The following is a 9,595-nucleotide window of genomic DNA, read 5'->3' as shown; positions in this document are numbered from 1 at the left end:
GGAAAGTGGAGTCCCTCTGTTGGCAGACTATTGTTGGACAATGAAGAGGGATGGTTCTGAGGCCAAATATTCGTGAAATTCATATACCTTGAGTAGTGTTTTTAACACACAGTTTTTACTTTTACTTAAGTAATAATTAAATTACTACTTTTACTACTTGAGTACAGTTTTTGGCTACTCTATCCACCATTATTAGGCACACATGCTCTACATCATGGATGAACGCATCCATTTTTACTTTAATCAGGTCCTGATACAAGAGGAAACACACAGGTACTAACACATGCCCACAGGGGGAAAAAAAAAAATATATATATATATATATATATATATATATATATATATATATATATATATATATATATATATATATATTTATTTTTATTTTTTTTCTCTGTTTACTTGCATTACACCACAAGATCTTCTTTCCTAAAATTACATATTTCAAACGGCACAGTTTGGCATTGCAGGTATTATGAAGATAGGAGATAGGTCTTCTATGGAATACTATAATAGTAGTGTAAACAAAACAGTTTGGTAAGTTGTGATCTCAAAAAAACAACATTTGCTATCTTAATATCAAAAGAAAATACTGTCAAAATCAAATTCATTTATATAGTGATTTTTACAAGAGCCATTGTCTTAAACCAGCTCTGCAGATGTCAGATTCCAAACCCCCAGTGAACAAGCCAAACAGCTTAATTTAAAGCTATGTAGTCATTTGGCCTACTCCAAGTTTCTGTTAGACAGAATACATTAAATATACGATCTGTGATAGTATAATGTATTTGGTATGGTATAATTAATTTGACTGGCAGTGGTAGCTCAGTGATTAAGGTACTTGCCTTGTAATCGGACAGTTGCTGGTTCAAGTTGCCACTGTTTGGCCCCTGTGCAAGGCCCTTCAATTGCTCAAGTTGTACTTGATCATAATTGTAATTTGCTTTGGATAAAGGCATCAGCTAAATGCTGTAAATATAAGCACTTTAAATGTTATGGATCTAATATTTAGTAATTGTAGCTTTAGATCAAATGTGCTGGCAGTGTTTTGTGTCATTTACGTTAATACTAACTAGGTTATTTAAACATTTTTTAAAAATATTTTCTATATTTCTGCTTATAACAGATCCATTGATCACATACAGTGTCAATATCGTGGCCCTTGGGTAAAGTATAGCAATCAGCAGACGATCAGTTTAGCCAGGTCATGAGCACCTGGACAGACCACAGGTACAGGGACAGACACAGAGGGAGACCCAAGGATAGAGAAGGGAACAACCATGGGTACAGAGGCAAACACAAACAGAGACACAGGGAGAGAAAGGGCAACCACCATGGGTACAGGGACAGACACAGTGGGAGACCCAGGGATAGATGGGGAACAACTATGGATACTGAGATAGTCACAGAGGGAGACACACGGACTGAGAGGGGAACAACAGAGGAGCAGGCTTGAAGGCCAAAGGGGCTGCCACAGGAGCAGACTTGAAGACTTAATCAATTTATTAATTAGGGGCATTTGCATTTGCTAGTGCTTGAATGTTACAGACATGAGCACATATCTCACACTTGATGTGCTTTCACATAGCAGCTTCACTCCATGACATGCAACAACATGGTCTGGTGACTGGACTGTAGTTACAACACTTTTGTCTACATTCCATATATTGCTCCCATCAAAGTTGTATCTTTTTATGATATGTCCAAGGCTATTCTAATTCATAAAGAATATGAACCAGTCATCTTCTTCTCATTCCATATTTGTTTGTATTTGATATTGTGTTACTGCCAGTTGATATGCAAACACTCTGAACTAAAAGAAAGTGGACTAGAAAACAAGTACATGGACATAATGTTTCTGAATTTGTGCCTACGCTAGTGTTGAATTCTACTCTGGCTCCCGGTGGCTTACCTGTCTTACCTCACATGTCAAATAGTCAACCAACACTTCCTCCTGCACCTCAGAGAAAACCTTGTTGCTGCTCTCGTAACCTACACTGGGAAAGTCACTGGACTTTTGGTCTCAATTTTTACAGTGATCTGTAGCATCTGCTCAGTGTTGCTTTGAAATTAGCAGGGAGAAAATTGCATCACATTAGTCCTGATAAACTACAACTTGATCTAAGTCATATAATTTTATCTGCACTAGTATAAGTACTAAACAAAATATAGTCTTGGTAAAAAACTACTTTCTTACCTCAAAATCTGTGTTTTATTTTGGTTTTTTTTGTTTTTTTGTCTAATCTGCATACTCCAGTTTCCAACCTTAACAACTGTCATATGGGACTGGGGAGGAAATGGGTAAGCAATGAAATGATCATGTGACTTCTATCTTATCCTTCACTGGTGGGATTGGTGACGTTACAACTCTCCTTATGTTACAACCATACCTAGTCTCCTCTACATTCTTGCAGTTCCACAAGATCTGTGTGACTAATTGTAGCTTAATATTTCATGTATTAAAATGTGCAAATAGCTTGATCCTTTTGTGTTACACTGGGCAGTATTTGGCTAACATCCTGGCAGGATGTATTACAATATCCAGGAGGTTCCATGCAACGGGACTGGCCCAGTCTCAATAACCAGCAAGGGGAATGCTTATACGGGTAAACTAACATGGAGAGGTGAAACAGCAATCTTATTATCAAACTTGAGTGAAGACAGCTTTTCAGACTCATCATGGTAATAAAATAGTTTATTTCATTTAAGTCAACTTAAATTTCATGAGTTTGCCAAAAATTCTTTGAAAAACATAGAATTAGAATTGGAAAAAGAATCAACAAGCCAAACTAACTAGAGTGAATGGTGAGAGAATATTTCATAGATTCTCTCAACAAACATAACTAGGCTTGTACCAATCATTTCATTTTAGCTGACCTTTTACTTTACTTTACTTTAGTTCCTATTTGAAGAAAGAGACAGCTCAAGCTAAAATAAATAACCAAATAAACTGAGAAGTTTTGTGAACACGGGCCCAGGTGTGGATGCAGGCAATTCCCGAAACTTTAAAAGACAGGGGGTCCCAACTCCCCAGGGCTGGAACACAAACACACACAAAAAAACACTAGCATACTCCAGGACCAATAGCGCTATTATTAGTTATATTCATTGTTTGGCATCCCTCTGGGGTTTGTTGTGATAACCCATCTCTCCTTTGATTCAGTTTTAATCATGACAAAGGTCTGACCTGTACCTCTGAGAGATAAGGGCAAAGAATGTTTTTTTCTGTATTTTCACAAATCAGTAAATAATGCTGTTAAATTTAATCAGGTTGGGTTTGAACTTATGGTTACTTATGTATGATTTTCCTTTTTTGCTTTGTTTATGTGAATCACTATGTGGGTTTATTTTTTTCCATGGTCACAGGTGATCTGCGTTATGCTATTAGTGTGAAATGCGATTATGCTGATTGGACAAAACCCCTTTTTAAAGCAGAGAGTAGGCATTTTTCTGGACTGGAAGTTGAGTGTGAATGAAGACGTCTTGGTTGAGACCGGCCTATTGATTCAATGCAGTGCACATACAATAAAAAGGAAAGTTATTTTTCTTGTGTGTGAAGCAGATGCCTTTATCAATTTCACTGGGGTTTTTTTTCTACTTAAGAGTAGTTCCATTTGCAAGGGAATTGGGAATTGTCAGTGTGAGGCTGTAGAATTGGAGCAGCTGTACGTATGATGTTATTATAAGGAGTGATAAATGGATTGTGTGAGTGTTGTGGTGTATACGTTTTTGTTTTTTGTTTTTTTATTGGTGTGGGAGGCGCCATTTGATTTTTGTTAGTATTAAAGATTGGCTGCGTTGAGACATTGGAAGGGTTGAGTGAATTCCATGTGTCTCAGGTAATACGTGTGCTTTTCTTTTGGGATTGATTATTGTTTTTACATATTGCTTGGTGGAAAGAAATTGTGATTTAGGGTGAAAGTGGAACCGGCTTAGGCTGTATAATCACTTTAATCTCTGCCTTTTATGTTGCTTTTACTTTTTTGGCTGTCCTATTGTGTCTTGATAAATTTACCCTGATAGACTGAAGTGAGATTAACATGTGTGTCTTGGCGGTCTGAATAGTCATAAGTATAGTAATAGACAAGCGACCACTATGTTTGTTGTCAAAACTGGCAGATAGAGCTAATTTTAATATAAAACAATGCTTTTAATGCTGTTGGGGGGGGGGGGGGGGATTGTGTCATAGGTGAGGGAGAAGATTAAATGGACCTGAGGAGAAAGAAGCATCCAGCGACCCAAGGCTATACTTATCACTTATCTCCATTTATGAGCTTATTGTTACTTTTAGTCCAAGTAGTCACTTAAATGTAGATGTGGAGCCACAATTGCTCCAGTGGGTCTGTCTGGTAGACTGTTTTCTGGGATGACAGCATCAGCTCATCTACAGGCGAGACCGGGACATTTCTTAGATGCTTTGTCACCGATGAACAGGTCTAGTCCAAAATTTGCATCATCTCTATCTGGCACAAGATATCTGCTCAGGGAGATAGAGAAGTGGATGGCTTGGGGGTGGGCCACAGTATGGGGCATCAGGAGGAGGTGGTGGGAGGAGCCACTGCAGCAGAGATGGGTTGAGGCTCAGCACACCATGATACAGGACTAGATGTACCTTGGTAGAAAAAGAGGATAGATTATTAGGTATATCCAAATGCTAAAGTGTGCAAATTTAGTGTGCAAGGATGGACTCTGGCAGATCTAGCTATGGCACTACAACTTAAAGGATAAAGCCAGAGGGAAACACCAGCATGAGGGCTCCCTGAAACATCAGCACTCCACCTCTCTGTCAACAAACTTGAATAACAAAAAAAGGTGAAGTGACAGCATCATTACATCCCAGGCAACCATAACTCTTAATGCCCTTGAACCCCTAGAGCTATACCTTGCCTGAGAAGAAGGGTATTTAATGCAAAGCCTGACAATAAAAATAGATTTTCATCTTAATCTTTAATATTGCTCATCCCAGCACTGCCATGCCTATCCCTTCCCACAAATCTTTGATCTGGTTCGCCAGAGTACTAATTTGACACACCTGATGACTATTCTCTCCCTTACTAACCTTCTATTTAAGCTTCTCTCACTTGCACACTCTTTGCAAAGTATTGCCATTCTCATGCTGCATACCAAGTCTTCCATGTGGCCAAATCCTGCCTGTGTTACAGACCTCACCTTCTGAGAGAAATTATGATGTAGGAAACCGGGTTCTTCTTGTCATCAAACTAGCCCTGGAACAGTGGAGACACTGGTTGGAGGGAGCTGTGCATCCCTTCTTGTTTTATACGGAGCATAAAAACCTTGGATACCTTAAGTCAGATCAGTGACTCAACACAAGGCAAGCCAGGTGGTCAATGTTCTCTCTGTTTTATTTCACAGTCTCTTATAGATCTAATTCTAAGAATCAGAAGGCTGATGCTTTATCTCACATCCACTATAAGGGAGATACTAACTAAGATCCAGAGTCTATCCTACCTAACAGCTGCTTCCTAGCTCCAGTACAGTGAGGTTTTCAAATTGACCTAGAGGAGGATCTCGAGGATGACCCTAGCCCAGAGAACTGCCCCCCCCAGTCAACTGTGTGTGTCCACCTCTCTTAGAGGAACACTCCTGGAATGGGCTCACATGACCCTGTATAATGGTCTTCCAGGCATCACATGAAGTACACACATGCTGTCCCGAAAGATTGGGTGGCCTTCCCTTCCTGATGACGTGTGCTTACATCATGTACTGTGTTGTCTGTGCTCAGTCACATACCTTTCGTACTCTCCCCAATGGTGAATTGCAGCCGCTGCCTTTACCACGTTGCCCCTGAACCCACTTAGCAGTGGACTTCATCATGGACCTGCCTGCTTCTGAGGGATACACTGTCATAATGGTAGTGGATGACAGATTTTCTGAAATGTCGCCTCATTCCTTTTCCCTACCTACCTACTGCCCTAGAAACAGCTGAAACTGTATTTACCTATGTGTTTTGTGATCTGGATTCCTGTAGACACAGGGGGATATCAAGTAATATAAGCAAAGAGACAAAACCCTGGTTTGTAACAAAAAACAGGTCATTAACTACTTTAATCAGTGCTGTCTATATATTATGATGAGGCCTAAACCCTGACTGAAAGACTTTATGTATCTTGTTCAAGTGGGGGTGTGAGCTTAGCTGCTGAGCGACAGGATTCTTTTCTAGGATCTTAGAAATAAAAGGAAGGTTTTAGTTTGACAACTGACATGGATCGAGGTTAGCTTTCTTGATGAGTGGTTTGATTACTGCTAATTTGAACGATTTATATATGTAGCCAATGTTCAGGGAGGAGTTTATTATATATTTAGTATATTTATATTTGATTACTACAGGTAGAATTTCTTTAAAGAAATGTACAGGCAGTGAATCTGGTTAGCAGGTGGAAGGTGTTCATTCAGTAAATGTATCTCATGCCTTTTATTGACAAGGGTCTTTGTTCTCTATGTAACTGCTTGGTGCCACATTAATACTTATCTCTAATGTACTTAATTTTCTGACTGAAGTCTACTATTATGTGATGATGCAGTATGAGCTTTGGTGTCAGTTTTATTTCTAGTTAGTTGTGCAATTATACTAAATCTACTTTAGGATTATTTTTGTCGTTTTCTATTGGGGTACAGAGGTAAGTTGTTCTAACAGTAATAAGTGCCTTTCTCTAGTTAAGACAGCTCTCCTTCAATGTGAGTTGGAAGACTGCAATTTTAATGTGGCACCATTTGAGTTCTATCTTTCGGGTGTTCTGCTTCAAATTGCAGATGTGATCATTATACCATTTGTTTTACACGAATGTGTATTGCAGAGGAAACATGAGGCAGATGAAAACACTAAGAAGCGAGATTTATTTTGGATTTGCCCATAATAAATCTTGCTTTTCTCTGCACGTGTCCGCCTCCTCACCATTACAACTATGTTAAAAGTTGGATTTGGCTACTTAGCATTGAACATTTTAGCTATTGTTATAATGTCTGTCAAACATGCATTCTACAATTACAGATAAATATGACAGGATTTGGGAAAATCAAATAAATTCTAATAATGATTCATCCACCTGATGAGACTAAGTCTGTAATATATGCTGGAACTAGGTACCATATGAGCAATACCTAGACAATTTTTAAAAAAGTACAACTTCTGAAATCTGTGAAATTATATTGATGTAAGGGTTTCACCTACTAATTCTTATTGTCTATATTGTTACTATTGTGGTGTCTGTTGTCAGCCAGAGGAGGATGGGCCCCCCTTTGAGTCTTGGTTCCTCTCGAGGTTTCTTCCTCATGCTCTAGGGAGTTGTTCCTTGCCACTGGCACCCTTGGCTTCTCACTGGGGGCTTGGACTCACACATGTGTTAAGCTGCTTTGTGACATCTGTTGTGAAAAGCATTATATAAATAAATTTGACTTGACTAGACTAGTCCATGCATGGTTACAATGAACCATAATCGCAGCTATTTTAATAAAGTGTCAATTTAGTCATCACCATATGATTTGAATCTATTTTGAAATGCCATCGACATAATGGTTTTGTTCTTAAGTGCTTTTATGAGTCTGCATTGCTGCTGCATTGGGGGTGACTTGAATGAGTGGAAAAGTGTTCATTTCCCCTCTTAGAGCACTGAGAGAAAGAAATGAGAATGAGAGCACTGCAGGTAATGTGACTGATGGGCATTTAGCCATGTAGGAGATACATCACTTCTGTCCCACAGCTGAAAACGTTCCAGCACTGCTGCCCCTGGCATGTTAATAGGGAGGTATGAGGTGTGGAGATTGGGTGAGGTCTGGAAGGAATGTGTAGGTCTCATCAATTCAAAATATAAGTTGATACAATTAAAAAACTTTGAACAATCTCTTTGGGTTCTGTCCTGACCTACCCAATATTTGTTTTTTCCTTTACAAGTGTCACTGATCTTGCTAGGGTAATTCATGGATATTCTGATTCTGTTAAGACTCATGGGTAGCATGAGTCCAGTATGCATTGTGTGCTAAGTAAATCTGCTTTAGCCCTGTGGCCATCTGAAATGGTCCATGTGGTGCAGCTGTGGTCTTATTTCTTTTTGGATTTATGTATTCAAATAAAATAATGCAGCAGATGAGTATGCTGTCAAAGCAGAAACTGTCATATGAAATAAAACAGAATAGATGATAAATTTGAGTATGCAATGCAAACATTCATTTATTTATTTGTTTACTGAACCTTATTTTATCCTTAGAATCAATCATTTTAGCATAAGATTCTGAAGAAAATGTTTACACTTGTGTGGTGTTTGGGTCTGTGGCACACATTTTCAGTGTTTACCAAAAACAAATGCAATTATTTTTATTATTTGAACCTCAGACTCCTTGGCCTTGGTTCATTTTCTGTGAAGAACACAACACAAAATTTTCAGTGATTTCACACTGTACACCCCACCCACATATTTATATTACACATGCGATGTTCAGGTCCACTAAACCCTGCTGGTAATAAAAGTGTGGATATGCTGTGTCCCTTCATTCTGTCCTCCTCCTATGTGTCCCGCCATTAGTGTGTGTGTGCGTGCGTATGTATGTGTTCCCACACAAGGTTGCAACATTGCTACATTTCGAGCACCAAAACGGGTCTGTATTTCCATACATTTTACCCTCAATCTTGAAAGAACCTCTATATTTTCTCAAACTATCCCACCTGCAAATTTGCGGCATAGCACAACAAATAAATAGCATTGCCTGTGTGACTGCATTGCACTCGATCAAGATGATGAAGTATTGAGAAGGTTCTCTGCTGAGAAAAACTTATTGAGATGATTTTCAAAGTGAGAGAAGCTTGGGACAATAATGAAGACAACAATTTTTCAGAATTTGAAGATCACATTTTTGTCTGTTGCATCAGCTCCAAAATGAGGTGAAATTGAATGGTCTCCTTGCCCAAAGAGTGAGCCACCCCGCAAGGCTACCAATGTGATAAAGATGCAACCAACATGGATGGCAGTCACTCATGTGCAGAACTTATCCTGGGTACATTAAAAAAAAAAAAATGTAGAGAGAAGGTTTTTGGAGAGGGGTGGAAAGAGATGGATCAAACCCATTTATGTGCATACTTTGGGCTTCTTATTCTTGCTGGAGTTTTTGGATCCAAAGGGGAAACCACTAAATCCCTGTGGGATACAGAAACTGGCAGAGAACTTTTTCTCACGTCTCTAGAAAATGTTCACATTACTTCGAAGTTTGTCTGCTTTGATAACCGAGATGACAGACTATCTTATTGGAAGAGAGACAAGATAGCTGCCATCAGGACAGTATGGGACAAGTGGGTGCACTGCCTCAATGTTTTACAATACTGGCCCTAATGCCAATGTTGATGAGTAGCTGGTGCCATTTAGGGGCCGCAGATCCTTCAGGTAGTGTAAAGTATCTAAACCCACAAAATAGGGAATCAAGATCTAGGCTGCCTGTGATGCTGTGTCATCATATGCATGGAACCTGCAAGTGTATCCAGGGAAGCCAGATGAAGGAGCCCCTGAGAAGAACCAAGGAATGAGAGTTGTCTTGGACATGACACAGGAACTCAGTACACACATCACTTTTATACACAAGCTGGGACAGG

The sequence above is a fragment of the Electrophorus electricus genome, chromosome 6, assembly GCF_041902795.1.
Source record: "Electrophorus electricus isolate QZ-2024a chromosome 6, ASM4190279v1, whole genome shotgun sequence".
Classification (NCBI taxonomy): domain Eukaryota; kingdom Metazoa; phylum Chordata; class Actinopteri; order Gymnotiformes; family Gymnotidae; genus Electrophorus; species Electrophorus electricus.
The sequence above is the reverse complement of the archived record's forward strand: the minus strand, read 5'-3'. Positions refer to the sequence as shown.